This window comes from Aethalodelphis obliquidens, unplaced genomic scaffold, assembly GCF_003676395.1.
Source record: "Aethalodelphis obliquidens isolate GAN/ISIS:26980383/991018 unplaced genomic scaffold, ASM367639v1 scaffold3, whole genome shotgun sequence".
Taxonomy (NCBI): domain Eukaryota; kingdom Metazoa; phylum Chordata; class Mammalia; order Artiodactyla; family Delphinidae; genus Aethalodelphis; species Aethalodelphis obliquidens.
The window spans coordinates 1,293,799-1,308,016 of NW_020837947.1; the positions used below are offsets into that span (position 1 = coordinate 1,293,799).

At 49.3% G+C, this 14,218-nt stretch overlaps 1 protein-coding gene across 5 annotated transcripts in view; it reads right to left on the reverse strand.

The window, feature by feature from the left end:
• SMOC2 (SPARC related modular calcium binding 2) overlaps nt 1–14,218 on the reverse strand; it is a 149,329-nt gene that overhangs the window by 23,244 nt on the left and 111,867 nt on the right. The gene's annotated exons all lie outside the window — the stretch shown is intronic.

Here is a 14,218-nt window from a genome sequence, read left to right on the forward strand (position 1 = left end):
AATTTGCTAGAATGTCTGCATCTTAGGAACAAGTCCCAATTTTAGTCAATTTTCAATGCAAAGGTTACTGTAAACCTTCACAGATAAATGCAGTAAGAGACGGCTGTCTCAAGGATTTTCCTTTTTCTTCCCTGTGGAATGGAAGCAGTTACACACTTGGCAGAACTGGGGCAGATCACCGAAGGTGGGGTCTTGCAGAAGCAGAAGGTCTGGCCACATTCTGGAAGCAACAAGTTGTTGTTGTTTTTTTTCTCTACGTCTAGACCAGCTACGCAGAGCCAAAAATGGTGAATTCAGTTGACAATTTGATGAATGAGATGAGAAACTACGGCTGGATCTAAACAAAGAATACTCTATCCTGAAAGTGTCAACTTCTGAAACATTTCTAGGGCAATGGAGCCAAGCCCAAGGTCTGCCGGGTCCAACTCCCAGTAAATGTGTACAAACAAGAGCACACAGGAGTCGTTCTCTCTTTTTCAAAAAAAAGTCTGTTTCTTCCTCATATCACTTAATCTTTGCCTAAATTTCTAATTCTTTTCTTTGTTTGAGTCACAGATAGAATGATAACAAAACAACACTGCAGACTTCGAAGTCGTTCTGATGTTGTGACCTAAACTGTTACAGACCCTACACTTTTCCCCAGACTCATTCTCTCGCCCAATCATGCATCATCTTCCTGGCATCGTGTCAGTGAGGAGACGGGTAGCGTGCGGCTCGGGACCACATTGCTTCCAACGTGCCCTCCTGATGGAAATTCTCCACTTTCATCACCAGCCCTGCAGCTCCACAGCCGCCCTCTGCTTCATTCCTTTGCACACAGGGTCCTCTGTGCCCACCTACCCCCCCAACACCGAAGCCTCCCTCCAGGGCTCTCCTCCCACCATGTCTGCCCAGGACCCTCCAAGCTGGAATCCCCACCCTTCCTCCAAGCTCCCAACAAAAACAAAGAAGGACTGTTACTGTAAAATAGAGCACTTGAGTACCCCTGCCACGAGAAACACTGAAAAAGCGTATTTAATTCAGGTCTAACTCAGTGACGGGCACTTTTTAAAGCTATAGTCCAACAATATGGGGTTTTCTGGGTTGACAAGGCGTGATAGAGCTGGCTTTTGGGAGTGAACACAAAGTCAAAAGAGGTCTGTGCTTATACTTTGTTTCTGTCATAAAATGCATAATAACGTCATTCAAAGGCAGCATCATTTCTCCTGGGACTAAAGTCTGTTGTCCCGTAAGTGTCCACACGGAAGGTCCCGAAGGGTCCAGGGGTCTCGGTCAGGTGGAATCTGGTGGAGCCGCACGCTCCTTCCGGGCAGCGGGGCAGGGGTGTGGCTGGGAGCAGGACACCCACGTTGGGCCCTGAAACTCACCCGCGACTGCAGAGCTGACGACCCACCCTCTGGGCTTTGGTGTGGCTGCACCGGAACCATGGGACCACGTGTTACGTGGACAAATTCAGCTGAGGTTTCCGGTGAGAGGCAGGCGCCCTGGCACAGACATCGTCCCGGATCTGTGTGTCCGGGCAGAGTCCACGCCCAGGGTTCCCTGCCAGCTGTCCCTTCTACGTAACACTGCTTTCAAATTAGGATACGCCTTAATTAGGGAGCAAATGTTTGTATTTGTTCTCCCGTACCTCCTGGAAAGACTTGAAGCAGAAACCCTGGGCCTATCTCACCAAAAACTGTCTGTTAAACCAGTGAACATTACATGTAGAAGATTTGTGCTTTCAAAGCTGCCTTAAAACAGATGGACTCACACCACAACTACCTCCAAAAATAGAGAGAGAGAGAGTTTTAACACAAAACACTGATAAAAATGAAGGCTTACAAAATGAAATGCTGACCGGGAGGGCTGGATGGCCAGAGAGGGCGGTCCAGGGGATGCGGTGAGCTGAGGGGCTCTTTGCCCTGGAACCCCACCCAGCCCAGAACTCCAAATCCCCACAGGCTTTGCTTCAGCACCACGCCCGCTGGCTCTGCCCAGCTTGGCGACATGTCTTCTGAGTGACCTTCTTCACCACGCAGGGCCTGGATGCCATCGGAAGAGCAGGGTAACATTCTTCATGGAGTCTGAGTACCACCTGCACCCCAGGGAAACAGCTCTGAAGGCTGGCCTGAAGGCCTTCGCGGGGCTTCTCCCCGGGGCATTGAGGGGAACCCCACCCCCCGACGGCAGCTCTCTGGGGGCCGCCTTCTGGCTCCAGGGCAACTGCTCTGCCCTCCTCCACTCAGGACCTTCACTTCCCAGCCCGTGGAGCAGGCCGTGCCTCTAAGTCGCTCTCGCGTGAGCATCTGAAAAGCGGACGGCAATGGACCCCTGAGTCAAACATCACATGAAGTCATGTTGGAATAATGCTCACAAACTGACCAAGGGCCACACACACGTTTTCTAACGAGAGGAGGGAACCGGGAGGGAAGCCGACAGCGTTGATGTCTCTGCTGTGCCTGAATTCAAGCAGGGGCCACACACTAAGGCCCAAGATGGCCCCCATCCCTGACGCTGTGTAAGGTGTAAATGGCACAACTGCCGCAAGGAAACTCCCCAAACGATGGGGTGCTCAGAGGTCGACCAGTTTTCAGTCTAGGAGCCTAACCCTTGAGAACCAGCTGCAAACGCTCACCTCCCATTTCAGTTACAGGCCTCTCTGAGAACCATATATTCTGAATACTTGCAAAACGATGATTCCTTGTAGACTGGTGCAGCCGCTATGGGAACAGTATGGAGTTTCCTCAAAAAATTAAGAACAGAATTACCATACGACCCAGCAATCCTACTTCTGGGTATTCAGTCAAAGAAAATGAAAACTCTAATTCGAAAAGATACCTGCACCCCAATGTTCACAGCAGCACTATTTACAAGAGCCAAGACATGGAAACAACCTAAATGTCCATCGATACATGAATGGATAAAGAAGATGTAGTGTACACACACACACACACACACACACACACACACACACACACACGAATATTATGCAGCCATAAAAAAGAATGAAATCTTGCCATTTGCAGCAACATGGATGGAATAAGAAGGTATTATGCTTAGTTAAATAAGTCAGAAAGAGAAAGTCAAATAGCATATAATTTCACTCATATGTGGAATCTAAAAAACAAACAAAAACCGAACTAAATAAATGAACAAACGAAACAAAACAAAAACCAACACCCAGATACAGAGAACAGGTTACCAGAGGTGAAGGGAGGAAGGAGGGGAGAAACAGGTAAAGGGATCAACTGCGTGGTGACAGTTGGAAACTCACTTTTGGTGGGAGCACGAGGTCGTGTAGACAGAAGTAGAAATATAATGTTGAACACGTGAAACTTATATAACGTTATAATCCAATGGGACCCCCGAATTTGTTTCTTTAATTAAAAAAAATAAAACCAGGATATTTTTGGTGACAGCTAAGTATTGGAGATGTCCATTACAGCCTGGGCAGAAAATGGCGGGGTCCTGGGGTCTCCTGCCCACCTGTCAGCCTACAGGGTCCCTGAGAGAAAAGTCCCCGTGAAGGTGGCCAGCAGCTCATTTCAGCCAACGTGCAGTATTACAGGCACTGAGCCGGTGCTGAGCAAACCTATGACATGGACTCAGCTCCACCTGCAGGAGCCCTGGGGGGCAGGTGTGCATCACCCCCTTTTCTCTGATGAGCAGACAGAGACTCAGAAGGGAGCGATTACAGGACACGCTGCTGGACAGTGGCCACACCAGGCTCCCCAAATCCACACAGACGAGGGCAGTGTGTCTATGTCCTCTTACCCCTGGTCTACGTCACGGCACGCCTGCATCCATCACTTAACCGAGGACACCGTCCTGGGCTCACCTTCCCATCATTTCTGAGATGGGGGTGTTTGTCCCAGAAATGAAGAAGTAGGGAAAATGTATTTCAAACCTCTGGGGAGGAAGCAAGTCTGATATGGTTTCTGAAGGTTTCAAATATCCAAAGGTTTCTTACATATGCATTTCTCGATGTCCAAGTGATTATCTGAATATACCAAATTTCCCAAAGTTCATTTTCCAGATCACCCACACCCCTGCTTATTCTGGGCAGAAGAAACACAAAGGAAGCTATCCAGAGAAGAAGGACGAAGGTATTTAGTTCACATTCTTAAGAGAGAAGAGGGAATTGGATTGGTCTGGTTTCTCACCCACACTCTGAATGTGAGAGAGAGGGAATGAACTCCTTGCGGTTTGGAGCAGACTCTGTTCCAAGGGGACGTGCATCCAAATGGACGGGACCTCCCAGGCTTCACCTTTGACCACCTGTTACGTCTCCTCGGAGACAGAGGTCAGTGGACTTGCCTCTGGTTCAAAGGCTTCAGGAACAAGGTGCTAAGTCAATGGAAGAGCAGTGATCTCTAGGCAGCTTCTTGAGGAAGGGCCGCAAGGTCCTGCCTTTGGTTTTCTCATTTTCAAAAAATCTATGCAATGTCGTGGGTGGAGAAGACTTTAGTGCTCTCATATCGAGCTTGGAACGAGCACATAAATGAGGATAGACTATAATAGGCTGCAGAGCAGAAGTTGAAAAATCATGATTCAAGACGGTCATGGCGGCTGGACGTTGAGCCACTATCAAGATGAAATATAACCAAGGAAGTTAGAGTCCCGCACTTCGAATGTGCAAGTTCAGGATGTACAGTGTTTTACACAACAGATAATCACTGGTTTTTAACATCCAGCAAGAGACAAGTGCCTGGACAATCTGATCCGCTATGCAGCATGGAAGAACCTTCGGATCCAGCAAGAAACAAAGGGAAAGGGCAAGGAACGAGTGATCGTTTCCATGCTTGGTTTTGGTTTTGTACCTTTAAAAACAATGTCTCACAAATAAGTTGTCAAGAAATAGAAAAGTTATTGACGTCTGGCATAAGTATATTGTGAAAAATCTGTCCTAGTACTGTGTAAGGCTAGAAATAGATTTTGGAAATTCAAAGGTAACATATTATGGAAAAACCAGAACGAACTTTCTGGCAGCCCAATAATTAAGGACGCACAGGCTATTGGTATGGAATATTAATATGGGATGTTACTTCTTTTGTTCCTGAGTTAAATCATTAACTATTAACCAACCAACCCAGTTAACATTAATCAACTAGGTGTTAAACAGCCTCCTGTCATTTGAAAGATTCAAATGAAGATGTCTTTAAGATTCTGGAATTATTCCATTTCATGCTTATACAGCATCAAGTCTGGAAATGCTAGATGAGAGGAACGGTGGTCGTTTGTGACTGTTACGATGGGCATCGATCTCCTACAACTACATTTGCAACCCAGATTCCATTTTGCTAACTGGTTAAACAGATAGCAGCTCTCTCCTTCTCCTGTTCTGTCAGCATCGCCCAGACCATAAACGAGTATGCGCCTGACCCAGGAAGCCATGGCTCCAGTGTAGGGTTTCAGGTAAAGGGCAGGATCCTTGAAGAAAAGACGACATATTTGCTTTTCACTTGGATCTCCGATCGATGGCTGTAACTGGAAATCCTATCCTCTTTGGAAAAATATAACGATATGATTCGATGTGAAAACAAAACTGAAGAAACAGCATCCCCCTCCTCCTGGAATCTAAGCTCTTCCCAACGTGCTCTTAGGTTTATTAATCGCATAGCTCTTACCTCTGCTTTATGCCCAAGTGTTTCTTACACCTGAAACGTCATCCATTCTCTGCCCTCTTGTATCTTTCTCGTTCTTAATAGATTAGATCAAAGCCCACTTTCTCCAGCACCACCCACTGCCTAGCCCAGCGGGCATGGACCCTCTTCTCCTCCAACATCCTGACACCACCAGCAACCCCATAATTCCCGGAACCGAGCTCAGTGCCAGATGCTTTCCACGGGTCATCTCCAAGGCTACAGACGTCAGTTTTGTTAGCACAAGTTTTTGTCGAGTTTAGGGAATCAGACCAAGCTGTGTATATTTCGTCTTTCTACCCTACAAATCTTTGACTAGGATGGCTATTGAAGGGAAGAGAGCCCTGAGCTGGAGAGGAATAAGACAGTGCAGCTGGCGAGAGGTTTACCCGGCTTCCTGACCCAGGGGGCCCTGAGCAGTGAGGTTTCACTGCAGAACAAGCACAGGAGTCCTACCTTCTCACAGCGTAATTACTGTTTCCCAAAAGTCGACCTCTGCCGGGTCACTTGCCCGTTTCAAGCAAATGAGTAAAAGCTTTGAAAGGACCAGCAAGTCAGCCGCATAAGCACTGGGAACACCTGCTCTTCAGCAGGGCTTTAAAAATTACTGACATCAAACCACGGGAACGACGACGGACATTCAAGCACGTGACACGACACACACGAAAGAAAGCTTCTGGACCTACTTTGTCTTCCACGGCTCCACCTACCCACCCGTTCACATGTCCAGCTGCCCACTCAGCAGTGCATCTGTTTCACAAAAGGTCTGAACAATCGATTGACCTTGATGACACTCAGGTGCCCAGGGTTGTAACACAGAGCAGTGCTGTTAAACCTAAAAGCGGGTGTATAGGTAAAGGCATATGGAAAGTGCCTTCTTGTGGAAAGTCTGGCCGAATGATTTGTGTACCATAAGCCAGGCTGGACAAAACACCAATTTAATTATATCCTCAGAAAGCAGGGCTCAGGTAGCCCACGCCTCCCAGATCAGCCCAAACCCTCTGAGGACACGATGTCCAGCGATCATATCGCCACCCGAGTGCAGAGGCGCTGACAGCAAGGGATGCTGGGAAGAAAGTGATCCAGGGGCGTCTCCAGGTGTCCGGTTCCTGCCTGGTTTTTACAGGGGAAGAACCAAGAGAAAGCATGTGTGGGCGAGCAGAGGGATAGCAGAAAGCAGGAAGTGAGGGCTTAAGCTAAGCCTGGGTGAGAGGCTCCCCCCACTGTGCCTGTTCCCAGAGTATGAACGAGATCAGACACTGAGTACACGAAGCTCGAGGGACGCCCGGCGAGCCGCACGCTGCTCTAGGAACGGAGGACACTCCTCTCACGGCAGCGAGCTGGGCTGTGAGAAGACGTTTACCGTGGAAAAGGGGGTACAGAGATGGTCCAACGCCCTTCCCCGTCCACTGGCCCAGGCTGGGACAGACATCCCTGCACGGGGCTTGTCCTGGGCCCTCGCTGACCTTCACCTCAGTGATGGACCTGCTTCCCTCCCACCTACCCTGATCGGCCACAGGGGGTCAGGAGGCTGCCCTCCCCCGAGGAGCAGGCTGCCCAGTGGTGCAGCCCCGGATGGACCAGCCACGATGGGGAAGCAGTGCCCACGAGCCCTATCGCAGATTCCAGAGGCATCTGTGACCTGCAGGTGACCCCAATCAGCCTGACCCCGTTCGGAGCTCTGCTCGTAGCTCAGTGATCTGTCCGCAGACCCTCTGGAAACCCCACCAAGTGAACACCCAGGGGTGAGGAAACTCAGATGACAAGGAGGAACGTGGCTTGCCATGCTGGGAACACCACTGGTCTCACGTGTCCAGACGCAGACCCACTTCTCTAAACCATACACTCGATTTCTTTCTGAACACTGCATCTGGGTTTATTATCTCCTACAGATGTTCTGCAGGCCCAGCCCGCTCCCGAGACTGTTTAAACAGCTTGTCACAGACTGTCACTGACATGGAGAAACAGACATCCAGTGTCACTCTGGAATGGAATGCTCTCACGCCGGTGTTCTTAGGCGTTGTTTCTTCCATCTCGGCCTCGGGCTCTGGGGGCTCTATTTTTCACGCGCTTTCCTCCTATCAAGGATAAGTAGGGTAGGTTCAGGTCGAGGAAGCAGTTACCTTGTTCTAAGTTGGCCAGTAGCTTTTGTGCACCCTCTCCTGGAAAGTGTGATTTTCATCCTGGACGCTGCGAGGGTGTCTTCGCAGCAAAGGCGGGCGGGCAAGGGGCGGGTCATCTAGGACTCCTGGGCCTGGCAGATGGACGTGGCCTTACAACAGAGAAGGTAAGTGCGGTTGCAGGGTTCAGACCAGTTCTGGATTTAAAACACGGGATAACCAGGAGGATAATGGGACTGATGAGAACGATTCAGCAAAGGGCTGGAGTACAGACAGCACGAGGGCAACAGACGGGGTCTGAACCGCTTCGTTCGGTGATGAGGAGGGACCAGGGAACACTTTCTTTCGGGCCCGTGTGCCCACCGGGCCTGGGGGGTCTGCAGATCGCGGGCTGTAACCTCGGAGCCCACAGCCTATCCAAGATCAAGGCCAAATCAGGAATGGTTACGTGTGCTGAGAAAAGGCTCGGAAGACAGCACATTTACAGTGAAGGGAACAAAGATGCAGAAAATGCAAAGAACTTTCCAACAAGGCCGACGGTTATGAAGGGCCAGTCACTGAGAGAGAACTGGGCCTCTGGACGCACGCATCCCTTTTCTGGAGCAGACGAGTGGCTGGGCTGAGATGTGGGTTCCACGGCGGGGAGAAGAGGCAAGGGGTGAGGGTGAAGCGCGACGGGCTCATCCGAGCTGCGGCTTCATCTGGCAGCGACGGCGTTACCATCAGGAGGGACGCCCGGCCGGCCCGCGCCTCCTAAGAGGCTTCTGCTGCGGGTGTGGATGAGGGATCAGAAATCTGCCCAGCGCCTGTCTGGGAACTTGGCTGGAGGGAGTCAGTGCCACCGGCAACAAAGAGAGAGAATGCGAAGTCGGAAGGAGCAGGCTGCCCACCAGCTGCGGGCACAGGGCGAGTGCGGAAATTGTTTCTAGTGAATTCGACTTGTAGATTTCACTTGAAAGAGTATGAAGGAAACAGATGGTCTCTCCCTTCTCCTGCCCCTTTTAAAGCACATTTCTACCTAATACCGAAGACGTCCGTGAGTTTAGACTTCTCAGCTCCCCATGCAGGTACATCCTAAAGGGTAAGGATGCTCCTCTTGGGTTCATTCAGAAAACTCAAGAAATAACCTCAACACTCACTTTTCTCCATTCAGCTCAGCCTTAATAAATGGAAGAAGCGCCCAACGCCTTTTTGTAAGTCACTTAACATTTTCAGTTGACCTTTATTTTTCTTTCCTCTTCATGTTAAGAAAAAAAAAATAGCCTTTGTTTCCTCAACTTGCCTTTATTTGTTCTTACTTTATTGCGAATGAGTAACTCCCATGATCTCCTCCAAGCCTTCTCCAATTTCTCCTATTCTCTTAAAAATGGAGAAAAATATCAACTGAACTAAATATTCTAATAAAAACCTAAGACTTCTGCCAAGTACAAAGGTTACGTTTTAGTTCTTGTCTTCCGGATGCCTTCGCACATCCTAGCATCGTATCGACTTTTTTTTTTTTTAAAGAAACAGCTAAGTACCAAATAAAGGATTTGTTTCACACATGTTCCCTCGTGTCTGATCAGGCTTTTCCCAGGTCCTTGTGAGTGATTCTCTATGACATCTGAGACAGAGCCCGCGTCTCAGGACACCCCTGCAGGATATCGCATGTTCCCAAGCCCTGGACTCCCCTGGCTTCCCTTGTTCCTGGATTCCTGTCTTATGGGTCTCTAGGATGGAAATTACACATGTGCTTTTAACTGAGTTTCTACTTGTAACATCCTGTCCTCGGGGAAACTGGATTTAATGGTCCCTTTCTTTGTCATGCTTTCTACAAAATGCAGTTTTCTTCTAGAGGATTAGTCATCTTATTCAGGTACAGATTTATAGTTTAAATTTCATACTTAATCACCAAGCTCACCAGTCGAAAAATAAAATAACGGAGCTCAGTCCCTGTCCCAAGCACTGCAGAACAGTCCCTTCCACGCCGGAATCCAACCCACACTTGGACACCGAGTGAACCAGCAATGATGTTCAGCTATAAAGTCATCAGACAGCTCTTAAGAGCAAAACGCTGTTTAAAACCCTCTCCTACACACAGCACACCTGTCCTCACCTCCGTGAGGCTTTGTGCTGGGAGACAGGTACCAGGAAGCCTCTCCCAGCTGGGGGTGTGAGGAGCTCGCTGCGGGTGCAGAGCACATGGAGGGTCCCCAGCGAGCGTGCTCCCAGCCCAGCTCAAAGCATTACTGTCTGTGAAGCCAGTACCTGATGTGACACGGAACCACAGACGCTGACACTTCTAACGGGTGAAATACTGACATCTCCTATTATCTTTGAAAGAGCCTCAAAGGCCCAGGCCACTTTGGAGGAGAGTAAACACCGGCCCCTGAGTGCCATGCAGTCCTCGGCACAGATGCCAGGTTCAGGGTCTAATTACCTCTGGGAAAGTATCTTCGGGCAACGTAAGGATCATTTTATGCTGCCTCAGGAAATCATAATTAATTCTGAAAACATTTAGAGTTGTGCTAAGATATTGCTTGGAAAATCCGGGTGGCGCTTTGAGGGCTGCTAATGGAATCAAAGACCCTACTGTGCCTGCAATCACTAAGGCCCTGAGAAAAGAGATTTTCATGGCTGTTGACTTCAAAAGGCTCTGTGTGGTGGCTTAACTCTCCCTCAGAGGGGCTTTTAGGTTAGGGAGGGGGCTTTGACCGCTGTTGATTGCTGTGAGGTCCACAGAGCTGCCGGAGATGCTATGGGCGGGGCTGTTTAATCAAAATAAACACACGTGGCAGATCTGGGTGCCAGCATGCAGGAGAGTTGTGGGGCAGGGGACAGTCGATGGCTCTGGTTTGGGGGATGAAGCAGTAAAGTAAGGAGGCCATTTTCTGGTACCAGAAAACCTCAGACACTTTTCACCACCCTCTTGTTGGTCCTGGGGCTATACCACTAACACTCTGAAGCCCCAGGAGGACATCAGAGCTTCCCCCAAAATTGATGGAGGAAAGAAGGGCTAGGAGTAGGGAATGAGGTTTCTCCCTGTGGACTCACCTGCTCTCAGAACTCTTTCTACCTGCCCTCCTATCTTTGGGTTCTTCCTTATCAAATGCCTACAAGTATTTGATTGTGTTGCACTGTAACTGATGACTAACAAAACCAGTGACTGCTCCATCGGAAGAGATTAAACGAAGCAAAAGCCCAGAGGAGACTGAAAGCCTGTTGATCCTGCTAAAATCGCACCCCAGAATGACAATCGGACAAAAAAATGTATTTAAGTGTAAAGACACAAGTCATCTGATCAGTACCGGTTAGAGGAGGTCATAAACTCTAAGCCATAGAGCTTACTTATTTTGACTTTACTTGTAATAATCTCTCCCTCATCAATCTTTCCCACCAGCTCCCTCCAGAACCAGTTCCTCTACGGGGATGGGGGACCCAGGTCTGCGGATGGGCTGCTCTCTGGGCGCCAAGTGCAGGCACATCTCCATCCACCGTGGCCTCTGCCTGCATCTCATCTCTGCAACGGTCACATGTGTGGCCTCCCGTGGCCTTTAGCTGCCACACGTGGGTGTGCAAGGCTCTCCACCAAGGAGAGAGAACAGGGTGGGCTCTCCCTCCTTCTCCTGGTCAGAGAGCACCCTGACGTCAAATCAGAACAATGAACTCTGTCTATCAGGTCACCCTCTTCCCACACAGAAATCCCACTCGTTGAAGAGTCATGCTCTGTGCCCTTTAAGTCAGGAAAACCACTAGGTAAATCTAAGTCTACCAGTTATCACTCAATACAGAAGAGTCAGAAAGGCTCAGAATAGGAAAAGAAACCCTGCCTAGTGCCCTTCATTTGCAAACTCTTTTCCAGGCGTCCAGCGCCTCCTGTGTGCCCCTTGCTGTGCTGGCTGGTGCGCGTCCCAGGGGTCAGCCCATCTCTCAGGAGAACCACGGGGCACACAGGGTGGAGCTTGTAACTCAACACCTGCAAAGCAGCATCAGGTACCCTGGATGCAGTGGGAGCACACACGGTTGGCGACAGCCAGGGGTAGCCTCCCCAAGAAGCCGGGTCCTGCAGGGTGCACAGAGGACCGGGGAAGGTGCAGAAGGGGGTGATGGGCAAGGTCCTGGCGACGGAGACTCCCCGTAGCCGTGAGGAGCCCTGCAGCTGAGACAAGAGAAGGCGGAAGGGGATGAAGGAAGTGACGGGCAGGCCTGGGAGCAGGGCACATAGGTTGGTTCAAAAGCCGCTGAGATTAAGAGATGCCAGTGCAAAATGAGGCAGGGCAGGTTTGCAGAGGGAGAAAGTGTGGTCTGACGCCTCGGTATGAGTCTTGTGTGGAAAGTTACAGAAGAAACGAAGAATCTTCGAGAGCCAAAATCATGACCCATTTCTCAGGAAGCGACCCCTCAGGCTGGGGCTTGATCTGTCCATGGGGTAAAAGGTTAAATGCTTTTTAATGCCTCCGAAGATTAAATGCTCATTTTCCCTCAGTTAGTGTGAGCCGGGGAATCGCGCACTCTCCTACACTGCATGTAGATAAACATCTGGCAATCAACAAAGCCCCGAAAAGGTGAATTGTGTGTGAGGATGTTATCAGCCTGGCTTGAAAAATAAAGGACCCTTATTGGCCGAAACTTAGAAAAACTGCTTAAAATGAAAACCATCCCTTTTTAGAAGAAAACTCATTGGCACGTGACTTAACAAGTGTCTGCCTACCCACCACGGTGCTGTGTTATCCTGGAAATTGTTTTCTCCTCTCCATAAGAACAGCCTCGATCCAGGAGTTATTTTAAGACCTACTTGTTTTTCCCTAATAAGGATAATTATCTCCAAAAAAGCAAAATGATTAAGTGGTCATGAACGGTACACTCCCAAACATCTACAATTGCAAAACAAGCTGACCTTTACCGAGCTTGTAGAAGATGGTTTTCGTGCCTGGGGACTTGGGCTTCTCTGAAGGTGGGGGAAGGAAAGGGCACCTTTGTGCTCAGCCTAACCGACCTCCTCTCCGACGGGGTGCGGTTTCTGTAGCTCTGAGGTGCACCTCTTCACACGGTGTTCCCTGAAGTGCTAGAGGCTCTTTCTCTAAATGGCCCATCTGACTCCCAGACGAGCCAGGAGTGATGTCGCATGGTACTTCTCAATATCCAGGGTCAGCGCTTCCCAGAAGATGAGTGACCACTGCAGCCTTCAAATCCAGAGTCCCAGCCCAGGGTTCCATGTGCTGGATTCCACCATGAACGCACATTCCTTCCTAGCCAAGCACACCCACCAAGCGGAGATGGAATGGGCTGTGTTCTGTCTGTCGTAGCATCTCTAACTAGTGACGAGCAGAGCCTGACCGCACATTCATTAATGACATTCATGTTATATGTGCAAAAACCACATGCAGCTCAATTTAGAAGTAATGCAGTTTTGGATTATCAAAAAAAAAAAAAAAAATTGAGGGAACAGTGGTTGACTTCGCCTTCCAATGCAGGGGGTGCAGGTTCGACCCCTGGTCAGGGAGCTAAGATCCCACATGCCTCGTGGCCAAAAAACCAAAACAGAAAACAGAAGCAATAGTGTAACAAGTTCAATAAAGACTTTTAAAATGGTTCACATCAAAAACATCTTAAAAAAAAAAAATCGAGAGTCTTGGAACCTCAGAGACAAAGAACAGATTGCCTGAAGTTTCTGTGGCACGGCTAAGACTAGCTAAAAGGAGCAAACATTCACTGGGGTCTTGCCATGGACCAAGCATATGCTAAATTCATTCTTCCCTGTTAAGAAAACTATTGTCCACCGGTGTTAAAACCTGACTGCAGAGGCAAGAGATTGTACCAGACAAGGGAGGGAGAGAGCGCCCTTCTGACTGGAGGACACCACTCGGGGAGCTCCAGGATCCAGAAAGCAGCCTGATGCATGAACGTAAACCCCACTGACCACGCACACAGAGAGACATCGTGCGATGATCACAATCATGTCAGAGATTCCTCCACCTGCGTCGAAAGGAAGGTGTGGAGAGGGGAAACAGCGGAAGACCCACGACAAATGTCTCAGAACAAGCATGGGGCAGCAGAGTGGTTTTGACAGCATGGCTATGCTCTGCTCCCCCCGCCCCCAGACCAGGTCCTGCCTTCTCTGCTCCTTCTGTGTCCAGTGCCTTCGTTCCAGGTATGGCTGGGGGGATACGGAGGTGGATGGGTGACCCTCTAGTCTTCTCTACCTCTGCTCACAGCAGAGAAACATCTTTACCTTTCGGACTGTAAAACCCTCTTTATCATTGACAGTACAAATCATGCAAGGACCACAGAACTTTTCTAAACAGGAAATTATCCAGACTCTGTGTAAGACCAAGATCCACCACTCGCACTAGAAGAAAGACGTTAGAGAATGGCTTTCATGGTCTCTGAGGCTGTGGCTACGTGGACACAATCTGGAGGCATTTAAAGGAAAGAAAGAGGACGGAAATGCAGCCAAATAGCCACCAGCTCTGCCGCCTCCCACCGATGCTGCTG